The sequence below is a fragment of the Poecilia mexicana genome, unplaced genomic scaffold (genome assembly GCF_051168715.1).
Source record: "Poecilia mexicana isolate PSO_F unplaced genomic scaffold, ASM5116871v1 scaffold_5, whole genome shotgun sequence".
NCBI classification, from domain to species: Eukaryota; Metazoa; Chordata; class Actinopteri; order Cyprinodontiformes; family Poeciliidae; genus Poecilia; species Poecilia mexicana.
Window position 1 is genome coordinate 30,517,832 of NW_028263374.1, and position 12,892 is coordinate 30,530,723.

Genomic DNA, 12,892 nt, shown 5'->3' on the forward strand with positions numbered 1-12,892 from the left:
TTTTAATCTGTTGTTTATTTGAGAAAATCTAGATCCTAGCAACGTTCGAGTTAGTGAACACGACCGCCGAGCGAACAAAGACCAGCGATTCATGCTTGGGTCATATTATGTACAACACTGACCACTGATTGGATGAACCAGATATCGTAACATATTTACTGACTTTTCCATCTGTTTTGGAACATTTTAATAATAAATATCAGCGTCCAACAAGAACAGCTTGTCTGCTGGAGTTTAAGACTCATGGTCTCAGTATTACATTCACTGTAACACTGAGCCTGGTTCTGGTTCTGGTTCTGCTGGAGGTGTTGTCCTGGTAAAAGACAGTCCTTCCTTTCCACTGTTGCCCCGTGCTTTGACACAGTCTGCACTTCTTTCTGACATTTTATTTTAACGTTTCCTGCCCAGCAGAGAGAAATGAGGGAGAATTAAAACTAACTGTGAAGCCATTAGAGATCATTTTGACTTCATCTCAGATTTAACGGACTGAAACGGAAATAAAGAAAGTTTGGATGAAGGCGATTCAAGGGACAGAAGGAGAAATGAGGGAAATGTTAGAGAATTTTCGGTATTATCATTTTGTTATTACTTTAGTTCACATTCAGTCTATAGATTATTGTGATTTTCTGTTTAAAGTTTCTCTTCCTTATGTGTGTATGAACTGACCTGGAGGTCAGGACTGTCTGTTTCATCTTCATGTGAGACAGTTAACTCTGTGTTTCCCAGACCTTAATTCTTATCAACCAGAATACCTCCTAACTGCCTGTGAGCAGTTGTATTTTGTTTTGTTAACAGCTTGACCGAGATTTGAACTGGGCTCAGACCGTAGATCAGATATCACACCTGGCTGGTTTGTTTAGGTTAGAAGTTTTACGACCTTTGTTGTTCTTCCTGACTGCCCCTTTTGGCTGTTCTGCTTGGACAATAAAACAGGGGCTCGCGTGGAAGGAGATCAGAACTCTCTGTCAGCAGCTCGGAGGAGATTGTTGATGGAGACTTCTCCTTTTGCAAAAGCTTTGTCATAAAATTCATATACGTTGTCTGTGGTTCTTTATGTAGGTTCGAGAAAAATACCCATCAGGAAACAGAAACCACAGCAACAAACACCTGATTCTCTCTGACATTCAACCCAGTGGGTCCAAACTGGACTCCATTTAATGGACCTGAACAGAACCATGTGCTACAGTAACTTTAAGGTCATGTATCTTGTAAAGTGTGGTGCGACCCGATGCTAGCTGATGCTCCAAGAACTGAATGGAGGATCTTTGCTCCTGGCGGTTCAGCCAATCAGTGCACAGGGAGATGAACGGCGCTCCTGGATTGGCTGCTTTTCCCGGCAGCACAGTGTCAGCCAGCGTTTTGTTTCCCAGCTTCCCAAACGGTTTTCCTCTGAACGTTTCAGAGCAGTGCAGGCCGCCTCGGAACCAGCCGAGCGCCGCTCTGGGTCCTGGTCGGAGGGGGAGTCACGGCGCCCCTCCCAGACTCTGTAATGGCCTTTGCTGATGACAGTCTGCTCATCTCTGGGAGATAATGGACCATGAACAGTGCTGAGTGGAAGCCGGTGCTGGAAGGAAGCACCGGGTTCTGTCAGCACAGTAATGAAACTGCTGATTAAATGAGTCATAAAAAATAATTCTGTTAATGATTTCTGCTAAAACCTTAACATTAGAGGAGCCGCAGCGTTATTAGTGGCTGTGTCAGTGATGTGGGATGATGTTCAGCAGATGTTTAAATAATCAGAGGAAGCAGAAAGTCTCCAACTGATCAGCCAAACATGCAGATGCTGCGTAGAGGAACTCCTGCTGATCCCTGAGCTGCGAGCGGATGAGTCAGAGCGATAAGAAAGAGATCGTAGCATTTAGCACCACCAGCCATCGGCACCTACATTAGTCACTGCCCTTGACACAGATACAGGCTCTTCTCCTCCAGGAGAATTATTTTTGGCTGGCGCCGGGCGTGTTGGAGGGGCGTCAAACCGAGGGCTGGTTCTCTGCTGAACAGCAGAGGAAACATCCAGATCCAAACAGCTGATTGTTTCTCTAACTGATGAGCTTTAAGTCTAAGGAACTGATTTATTTCAGTCAGTTTTAACCTTCACAGATTTCCAAATAAAACAAAAAACTAATACAGAAATAGATAATATTCATAAAACACCTGTCAACAGCAAACACACAAAGTGTAGATTGAAAAAGTGTGATCAAAATCCAAACAGCAGAATCTTTTCTGTCTCCAAGGAACTCTACTTAATGATTTAACTAAATATTTAGTTCTAAATTAAATACTTAACTTCCAAACTAAATATTTTTTTAACTAAAAATTTCCTTGCTAACAAAATAATTAGCTAACAAACCAGATATTAATTTGTGAATTAAATATTCAGTTTGTAACTCTGACATTCATAAATGGTGAAAACGTGAGTTTGGAAAATGAACACTGATGGTTTTACCCTGACAGGCTTCATGAACTGGAATATTGCTGTTTATTTTGTCTTTGCTTTGGGTTTTTAACAAACTTTGCCTCGTTTGGGTCTCCATACAGAAACTCCTCCTGGTTTTTATTTAGCTGCTGTAAAGTTAAAGTCCAACCCGGCTCACCTGGCGCCAGCAGAAACACTCCAGTAAACTCATCAGGCTCTCGATGCGTTTCCTCCACCAGAGGTCGCGACCTCTCGGTGTTTCTGCTGGGCCCGGCTCGTTCCGGGTCGGTTCTGTTCGGGTTCCCAGCCCATCGTTTCCTTTGACTCAGTTTCCTCACTAACTCCATTTCCTGCGCTCTGCCGGATCACCTGTCGTCTTTACGGGTCACATGACTTCATCTCAACAAGCCAGGAAGGATTTTTTTAAAGTAACTTTTTGGAGTTTCTTTAATTAGCGTCTGCCGACTCCGCTGTGACTCTGCTGATGCGAACCGGGCTCAGAGGTTCTTACGACCTCACAACTCCTTAATTCTTTAACCAAACTGGAACCAGCAGAGTGATTGGGTTTGATGAGCTGTGAAAAACGAACAGACGCAGAGCGGGGCGCTGGGTTCAGCTTAATTCGTCTGCTGGGATTGAGACACCGAGGGTTAAGTTTAGAGAAAGGATAGAATACATGAAAATGGGTTTTTGATGGTTTACAGAAAAAAGAACAAGATAAAAAGCAGAAACTGCTCAAACATTCACAAAAAAAACATATTTTTACTGTTTCTTTGTGTTTCAATCTCATTTTTCATGCAGAAAGAGAAGAAAACATCTTTACGGTGTTTTTCTGATTCACTTCGTTGGTCCAACGTTTCCGCCGTGATGAGAAAAGTTTTAACGCCCTGAAGATTTCGGTCTCTGAAATGTTACATCATGATACAAATGTCAGATGAAACCTGAGTCAATACTGAAAATACAATTTAATTTATTTAGAAGGAAAGGAAATCTTTCCAAACCAACCTGAGTGACAAAGTAAGTACACCCTGAATGAAGTACTGAGGCTTACATCGTTGCAGATGAACTTTGACCCTCTCTGCTCTGCTGAACAGTCTAACCAGGTCATCCAGATACTGAAGCAGAAAAGCAGGCCCAGACCATCATACTGCCACCACCGTGTTTCACTGCTGTTGCTCTGAAATGCTGCAGATGTAACGGGACCAGAACCTTCCTGGAAGGTCCAGTTGGTCCCATTAGTTCTATTATATTATATTATATTATATTATATTATATTATATTATATTATATTATCCACAAGCGTTTGAGATCCTCAAGATAATTTCTGTTAAATGTGAGATGGCCCTCCATGTTCTTTTGGGTCAGCAGTGGTTCTGGAGTTTAGTCCAGTCTCTCTTTCTCATTGTTGAATCATGACCTTTGACCTTAACTGAAGTTATTTGTAACCCTTTCCAGAGCGGTGGTGAATCTGTTCTTGAATTTCCCTGGATCCAGGTCCAGTGTGTTACTTTCTGAAGCTTTTCTAGCCTACTTCATTTTGTCAGACGGGTTCTATTTAAATCAGGGGTCTCAAACTCCAGTCCTCGAGGGCCGCTGTCCTGCAGTTTTTAGGTGTGGCACAGGTACAAAACACTGGAAGGAAATGGCTTAATTACCTCCTCCTTGTGTAGATCAGTTCTCCAGAGCCTTGCTAATGACCTAATTATTCTATTTAGGTGTGGCGCATCAGAGGCACATCTAAAAGTTGCAGGACAGTGGCCCTCGAGGACTGGAGTTTGAGACCCCTGATTTAAATGATCGGTGATACCCTTAAATGTTCATTAAATGTGGTTATGTATATTTCCTTATTTTGGTTGGTTCGGCATTACTTATGTAGAAAATAAACTGAACTGTTGTGAGTTTCCCAGCGGAATGACATTAATGGTGGTGTAATGCTAAATATTGCCACTGGGGGCAGCACGCCGGCGTCGTCTCCCCTCAGGCTGACAGAGAAGAAGCAGGAAGCGCACTACTTGTTGCTGATCTCATCATTTTCACAGCTTTTTACAGGTTTGTGGATTATTTAACCTGAAAGTATGTTTTATTTACACCTTCCGTGTCATTTTATAGTGCCTATCAGCCAACGGTTTGTTTGTAAAATGGCCTTTTGAATGTATCGTGCGCGGAATGCTGTTGTTTTTCGTGTGTATGCTAACATGGCTAACCATGTGTTTTAATCCTGCTTTATTTTACTGCTCACCGGATAAACAGTCAGTTTTTACTGGTTGTTGGGCTTTCACTAAGTTGGTTCCATGTTAAAGTTAGATAAAATAATTATTTAATCTAACTTTAGTGTTAAAGTTAGATTAAATAAGTTGCTAAAGTGCTACATCCTTCACTCACCTATGAGATTCCAATGGCGTCAACATTATGACTAAAGGTAATCAGTTAAACAACCATGTCTATTAAAATCAAAGTACTAAGAATTTAGCTGCAAGCCAGTTAAATTGTGAGATTTGTTCATTCTGCCATCTGAACTTTCAACATATTGTCCACAGAGCATTTGGACTGTGAAAAGAAAACTATTTTGTTGAAACTTTGGTTTGTGACCAGTATATTTTAATAATAACTGAGGACTCAAGGTTAAATGAGCAGAATGAAACATGTTAATCAGATGAAGCAGGAAGTTCACCACTTGTTATATAATTGTCTCTGTTCTGTACAGAACGACTTTTAACCTGCTGACTGAGACCTGTAACAGTTTCTGAATGCCAGACAGAAATCTGGGAAACAAACCGTAGCAAGATGGATGATTCTGCTTTCCCTGAACCAGGAGGTTTGGTTTTTTTAGCCTGCTTCATGCTGTCAGACGGGTTCTGCTTGAATGAAGTGATTCAGTTCAGCAGCTGTTTGTGGCTGAGGACCAGCAGAGCTGCTGCGTTTCATTTCATTTTGCTTCCATTAACAGTATAAATGCGGCTGTGTGACGGGTCCGGGTGTTCTGGTTCTGCAGCGTTCATTAATCCGGTGGAGCGAAGCGGCTCGTTAACAGGATGTTTACCTGTTCGCTGAATGTGCAGCGGAACAGCAAGGTGTCACTTTCCGAAATGGAAACGGAGACATTAGCGCTGCTGAAGACATTTTGTTTTAATTAGTGACTCTGATGCTTCAAAACGCTGAGAGAATCTAACTGGATGTTTCTAGACTTTTACTGAAACTAATTATACTGCAGGAGTAACGGCTCTGTCAAAGTAACAACGATAAATAATCATAAAGCCGAACCAAAATCCTTCAGCTGCTGCTGTCAGCAAACCTTTAGAGAGTAGATCTGGTGTTCATCAGGAATCAGGTTAGATCCAGTCTGGAGAGCCTCTTCATCATCTTCATCATCTTCTACAGGAGAACTCTGCTCTGCCACCTCCAACTTTACCCATAGTTCACTTTATCATTAGATTATTGTGTAGATAAATGAATTATTGTTATTACAGTAAATGCTGTTTGAAACGTCACGTTTGTCCATTTTATTAACTAATTATTTAATCGGCTTCACTAAAACCTTTCAAACGCTTCTTGGTCTGTAGAGATAAATACTGGATGTCACTTCACACCATTCAGTGGATTTGATGTTTTATTTGTTGCACATTTTAATGTGAAGAATGATCAGATTTTGTTGTCTGAATCTGAATCAGTTCAAACTGATGAACTCCAGATTCTTCATCATCACGTCATTCTTTTGGCTTTTTACTGGTTTTAGTTTCATCATTTTCTCTTTTTCTTTGCAGTTTTAGTTTTGTGTTTCTAGATTAGTGAGATGGTTGGATAAAATATTTTAGATTAATTTAGTCATTAACTTGGAGGGAAGTTCATGTAGTTTAACTACCAACTCTGGTTATTTACTCAGTAATAAGAGATGTGGTCACACTGATCTAAATTACTGCATTTATTAATAATGACCTTAAGCAATTATAATTATTATTCATAGCCAATCATAACAAAGCATTTATTATAAAAATTAAACATCTTGGTTCATTTTTGACTGGAGCTTTAATTTCTGATCATTCAGCTAAAAAACTGAGTTTAAACATTTTGTAAAGCAGCCAGTCAGGAGAAGACTGATGAAGATGATGAAGATGATGATGATGATGGTGATGATGATGGTGATGAAGATGAAGGTGATGAAGATGATGACACCTGGCTGTCATCATCTTCATCATCATCATCATCATCAAACTGCCACTTATTTCTCTCATAATCAGTAAAATTACTGCAGGATGAAAATCATCTTCCAGTTTTTAAATTTCCTTTAAAAACTAAACAAACCATCAAAAATCTGAACAATAAAATAAATGCTCTGGATTCGAGATTTTGCAAAAAATTAATAAATTTCCTCTTTATGCCTCATAATTAGTTAAATGTTTAACGTTGAGTTGTGGATTTATCTGGAAAGTGAATGTTTCTGTTTGTCTCCATTCATCCACAGAGCAGCCAGGAATGATAGATGCATGAAAACATTAATAACTCGTTACGTTGTTGCAGCAGCAGGCGGCTTGAAGGGCCCACATATCAGCTGCTCTGCCGTGTCAGAGGTCAAAGTAACACCAGTAATTAATTTAGATGCTAATGTAATGGCTGCTTCCCGTAACCCGGACCCGGCGCTCCGACATGACCCCGTTCTGCCGGCGGTGACCTCCCTGCCGGTCCAGATCCGACTCAACCCGCCGCACAGGGAGCAAAACAAAGCAGGGAGAGGATGAGCGAACCGGACGCCTGTGGCATCAGCAGCGAGCCGCGGCGCCCGGAGGGTTTCCTGGATCAGGCTGAGGAGTCTGCAGAGGCGAAGAGGAACATCTGCTGCAGCTGGCACCGCCCGCCTTCACCGGCCGCCAGTGCTTACTGATATGTGGAGTTCCTCTCCTGCCCTGCAGGTGTCTCTGCCGCAGCTGCTGCTCTTGCCCCCGGCAGCATCATCACGCGCTCAGCCATGTTTTTATCCTTCCCCTCCTGCAGAGTTCTTCTCTTTCACCAAATCCTGCATTTCAGTTCCTCAGTTACTTGGAGCAAGTCAAGCTATTGATTAAATTAACTAAAACTTTCAGAAGAAACTGAAAACATTTTTCAACCCTTATGGTTCAGATTTACTCTCGGAGTGAGACATGCGATGCAACTACCTGCAGAAGAAACTGCAAACAAAGTCATGCGATAACTACTGACTTTGTTCACCACAGATCAGCCAACATCATGTCAGGCTGTTTCCTCCTGATGGCCCGATCGAACTGGAACCAGAACTCCATCATCTGCTCCACCTCCAGCTGCTCTGAGTCAAACCAACCTGTTCCCCTCCTGGCCTGTGGGGGCGCTGCACCAAGAACCACTGAAGGAAACGACACAAAAACCTCTGAAGACACTGAGAGCAACTTCCTGTTTCACCAGATGGAAACAAGATGGAGGATTTTAGCGGTTGGAGGATTTCTCTTTAGGCTAAAGACCAGGAGCCATTTCTGCTGCTAGTGCTAGGCTAGCATGTTAGCTTTGGTTGGATTTACCCAGAATGCCCTGCGCTGTAGTCCACTTCCTGCTTTTGGAGTGGTTTCTGGTCCGCTTGGTGTTCACATTCAAACTGATCCAGAGTTCACTTCGACCGAACCCAGATCGAGGTTTTGAGGACCAGAGGTCAGAGGTCGATTAGCGTTCACACCTCACAACCGAACCGGAGTTTATAGGCAAATGGGCTGCATCAAAGCGAACTGAACCTGGCTGGTGGGAATCAGCCATCTGCAGCTGTAGTCCATCCTGCTCCAACTCTAAAGCCTTAATTGCCTCCTTTGCAAGTCAGCAGTTCATTGTGTTGGTTCAGGAATGTATCTGGTCTTAAAGGGACAGAACCACCAGGAGGCGCTAAATGAAAATAAAATCTAAATCTGATTCTCTCACAGAACTGGAAGCTGAACATGTTTAATGTCTCATCGCCTCCTGCTCCCAGAGCCGCCGCCAACAGTCTGCAGGCGAATTCAGCTTCACCATGTTCACAGCTCACACACACACACACACACACCGAGAGAAGGTTTGGTTTTCTGTTATGATCTGTTAAACTTCAGGTTTCTTTAAATATGTTTCATTTTGCAGAAGGTTAAACTGGATGGAAGTAAATAAATGTTAACGTTCTGCATCGTTTCTAAACCATCTTCACTGGAAACCTGACGGAAACCTCAGTAAAACTTTTTCTGATTCTCATCACAGCTTCAGCTGCTCCGTCTTCTCATTTCATCTGAGTTAGATTGACTTTTCCTCTCCGCCGTTTGATTCTCTCTGAATAATCCTGCCCAAAAGGCGTCGGTCTGAAACCCGGCAGGCGCCTCTGAGGGGCAGATTACAGCTGAGGGGTGATATCCAGGATTTACACCCCACCGCTCTGGGTAAACCTCCAGGGGAAAGACGGAGGCGGCGGACGTTCGGCCCTGCTGGCAGGAGGCTGCTGCTGCGTCCGGCTCGCCGTGATGCTCCGAACGCTGCAGGTTCTGTGTCAGAGCAGCAGAAAGAGCGTTTCTGAGATGCAGAAGATGAATTTGATTTTTGGTTCTTCGCTGCTCACATCAAAACTTTGGTCATTAACATCTGGAGGCATTTAGAAAGTTCAGAAGCTGCTGAGGACTGAAACACTGACCACTTTACAAACTAAGACTTAAAACGTCTTGAGATAAATTAGTAAAAGTGGATGTCTGAGCTGGGTCCGGTTCTGCAGAACCAGAACCAGAACCGGACCTTTCCTGTGATTTTAAACAGATCTTGATGCTCAGTTCCAATATTTTACTTAAATACGATTTATTTCTGCCTGGTCGTTCATTCTGCTGACTAAATCCTGCTGCAGTCGGACAGTGAACGGGTTAGAGTGAACGGGTTAGAGTGAACGGGTTACTGTGAACGGGTTAGAGTGAACGGGTTAGAGTGAACGGGTTAAGTGAACGGGTTAGAGTGAACGGGTTAGAGTGAACGGGTTAAGTGAACGGGTTACCGTGAACGGGTTACCGTGAACGGGTTAAATGAACGGGTTAAAGTGAACGGGTTAAAGTGAACGGGTTAGAGTGAACGGGTTAAAGTGAACGGGTTAGAGTGAACGGGTTAAGTGAACGGGTTAAGTGAACGGGTTAAAGTGAACGGGTTAAGTGAACGGGTTAAGTGAACGGGTTACCGTGAACGGGTTAAAGTGAACGGGTTAAAGTGAACGGGTTACCGTGAACGGGTTAAGTGAACGGGTTAAAGTGAACGGGTTACTGTGAACGGGTTAAGTGAACGGGTTAGAGTGAACGGGTTAAAGTGAACGGGTTAAAGTGAACGGGTTAAGTGAACGGGTTAAAGTGAACGGGTTAAGTGAACGGGTTACTGTGAACGGGTTAGAGTGAACGGGTTAGAGTGAACGGGTTAGAGTGAACGGGTTAGAGTGAACGGGTTAGAGTGAACGGGTTAAAGTGAACGGGTTAGAGTGAACGGGTTAGAGTGAACGGGTTACTGTGAACGGGTTAGAGTGAACGGGTTAGAGTGAACGGGTTAAGTGAACGGGTTACCGTGAACGGGTTACCGTGAACGGGTTAAAGTGAACGGGTTAAAGTGAACGGGTTACCGTGAACGGGTTAAGTGAACGGGTTAAAGTGAACGGGTTACTGTGAACGGGTTAAGTGAACGGGTTAGAGTGAACGGGTTAAAGTGAACGGGTTAAAGTGAACGGGTTAAGTGAACGGGTTAAAGTGAACGGGTTAGAGTGAACGGGTTAAAGTGAACGGGTTAAAGTGAACGGGTTACCGTGAACGGGTTAAGTGAACGGGTTAGAGTGAACGGGTTAAAGTGAGCGGGTTAAAGTGAACGGGTTAAGTGAACGGGTTAAAGTGAACGGGTTAAAGTGAACGGGTGAGCACGCCGCCTCGCTTTAACCCAATCACCAGTTAGATCCATAAATTATTCCCATGATGTCCGTCTGATGGTCCAATGTGCTGAAACATGAAAGAAGAATCGGCTGCTTTATTTTCATGTTTCACAGGTAAATGCTATAAAAGTTCAGGTGTTTATAAACCTTGATTTTGCCTCCAGCAGGCTGACCCTGGATGGACGGGTCTCTGCACTCTGTTTCTCAGTAGTTACCTGACAGACATTGATTTAGTTTTAAAAGTATAAAATAATAAAACCATTAAAAACATGGCTGCCTGTTTATGAAACTTTCCTCTTCGGTTCTCTGGGCGTCTCAGAGAACCGAATTCATTCCAGGCTGACGGGAGAAACCAGAAATGAACAAGAAGCAATTAATGTGTGAAACTGCAGTAGAGTCACTTTGAACACACGTCTCTCGTATCCGGTGTGTGTGGTAGGAACTGCGGCCTCACGCTGCCGTGTGTTGAGATGCTGCAGCTGGAAGCTGTTTGTCCTTTAAATCGTTTCCACTGCAGGTTGTGTTAAAGCTGCTGAACTGATGCAAACAGAAACACCAAATGTCATTTATTTAAACTTAACAGAAAAGATGATTTTAATAAAACTCAGTAGTCATGATCTGAGTCCAGAGTCCATCCTAACAGGACTGACCCCCCTCAGGGCAGATTTCTACCCCCCTGTCTCGATTTCGACCTGGATCCTCCAGAAAACTCCTCTGGCTCCTGAAAAGGTTCCTGCAGCTTTAGGCAAAATCTCGAATGTTGGATAGAAGCACTTCCACCTGCCCGGTTCAGTCCGGTTTAGTCCAACTCCATTCCATTTGCCTATAAAGTCCAGTCCAGTTGTGAGGTGTGAACACTAATCGACCTCTGACCTCTGGTCCACCAGACCTCAGTCTGGGTTCGGTTGAAGTGAACTCTGGGTCAGTTTGAATGTGAACGCCAAGCGGACCAGAGACCGCTCCAAAAACAGGAAGTGGACTACAGTGCAGGGCATTCTGGGTAAATCCAACCAAAGCTAATGTGCTAGCCTAGCACTAGCAGCAGAAATGGCTCCTGGTCTTTAGCCTAAAGAGAAATCCTCCAACCGCTAAAATCCTCCATCTTGTTTCCATCTGGTGAAACAGGAAGTTGCTCTCAGTGTCTTCAGAGGTTTTTGTGTCGTTTCCTCAGTGGTTCTTGGTGCAGCGCCCCCACAGGCCAGGAGGGGAACAGGTTGGTTTGACTCAGAACCACAGCAGCTGGAGGTGGAGCAGATGATGGAGTTCTGGTTCCCCAAAAACTCTTAAGTGAAAAAACCCAATTTATCCCCAGTTTGCCTCATAAAGTCTAATTTAAATCCACTCAGAGCCACTGCAGGTAAAAGCAGAACTCTGGACTGATTTAGTTACTGCTAACAGCAGCAGAGCAATAAAAGCTTATTTCATCTAATTATTCCTGGACAGGTGAAAAAATGACTCAGATTCTCTGTTTGGCCATGAAACATAACAGAATAAATCAAGTTTCAATGCAGTTTTAGTGCTGAGCTGAATCTGCATTTTCTATACTAGAAAAACTTTCTGTGAATCCGTCACCAGATGAATCACCTTCACTGAAACTCACTTTGTGTTTTTACCTTTTAAGCACTTTGTATTTGTATTGCACATTGAAAATGTGCTGTATAAAGAAAATTACCGTTACCTTTTCACCTTTTGTTCCTCTGACTGACCACTTTCACTTCAGGACCTGGAGTCAGACAGCTTTCCCTTCCACCTGGTCCGAAGGAGCGACTGGACTAATTCTGCAGAACCTGGACTCAGTCCGGCGCTTTAATCCGATTTGCATGTTGATTCTGGGTTGAGCATCAACAGGACGCAGCTTTCAGAGCCGCGCTCACCTGGACGCCATCACATCAGCCACTGCATGCCGAGAGATTTATTTGTGCCCGTGTGGTCCAGAGGCCCGCCCACTGAGGGTTGGCATGGCGACATACATCACGCTGTGACCTCATATCCTGTCTGAAGGTGCGTGTCTCTGCAGGGACAGAAAGGCTCTGAAAGTTATTCTGACTTCGTCCTTGGAAAACTTTATGAACGTTTGAACAGAGATTTTATTAAAAGTCTGACTTTGAGCTTCTGGAGGTTTTTAGATATTATTTATTCTTAAAGTCAAATTTCTTTACAGTTTCTACTTTGTGTGGAAACCTGAAAACATCTGATGTTCAGTCAGCAGCTGTCCTGAGGTGAACATAACCAAACACCAACAACAGCTGGATGTGGCGGTCGCCATGGCGACGGCAGGTTGAGGATACACTGGATGTTTCTCAGGCTGATGGAAAAACTGGTTTTGTGTTTATTTCTCTGTCGCCGTTACTCAAATCGTCGGCCATGTTTGTTTACGCTGTACTCCCGTCTGATCTCGAGAGATTTCGTGAGATTTCCCGTCTGAATGTTGGAGTGAAATCTGTTTGTTTTTGTGGCTTTTTGCTCCACTGCTGCCATGTTTGGAAACATTTTAAATTCCTGCTGGTTGCGTTTTTTACCAAACAGAAAGCAGAGTCAAAGTTCAGGAAGGGAGTTAAAGAATTTGCTCAGATGATCGTTTT

The 12,892-nt window shown here is 43.4% G+C and overlaps 1 long non-coding RNA gene across 1 annotated transcript; it reads left to right on the forward strand.

The window, feature by feature from the left end:
* The first annotated feature begins 4,382 nt into the window (after nucleotides 1–4,382).
* Nucleotides 4,383–12,416, forward strand: LOC106929745 (uncharacterized). The gene is made up of 2 exons (XR_001420708.2): nucleotides 4,383–4,465; nucleotides 12,031–12,416. It is a non-coding gene; the product is annotated as an uncharacterized LOC106929745 (long non-coding RNA).
* Nucleotides 12,417–12,892: the final 476 nt, after the last annotated feature.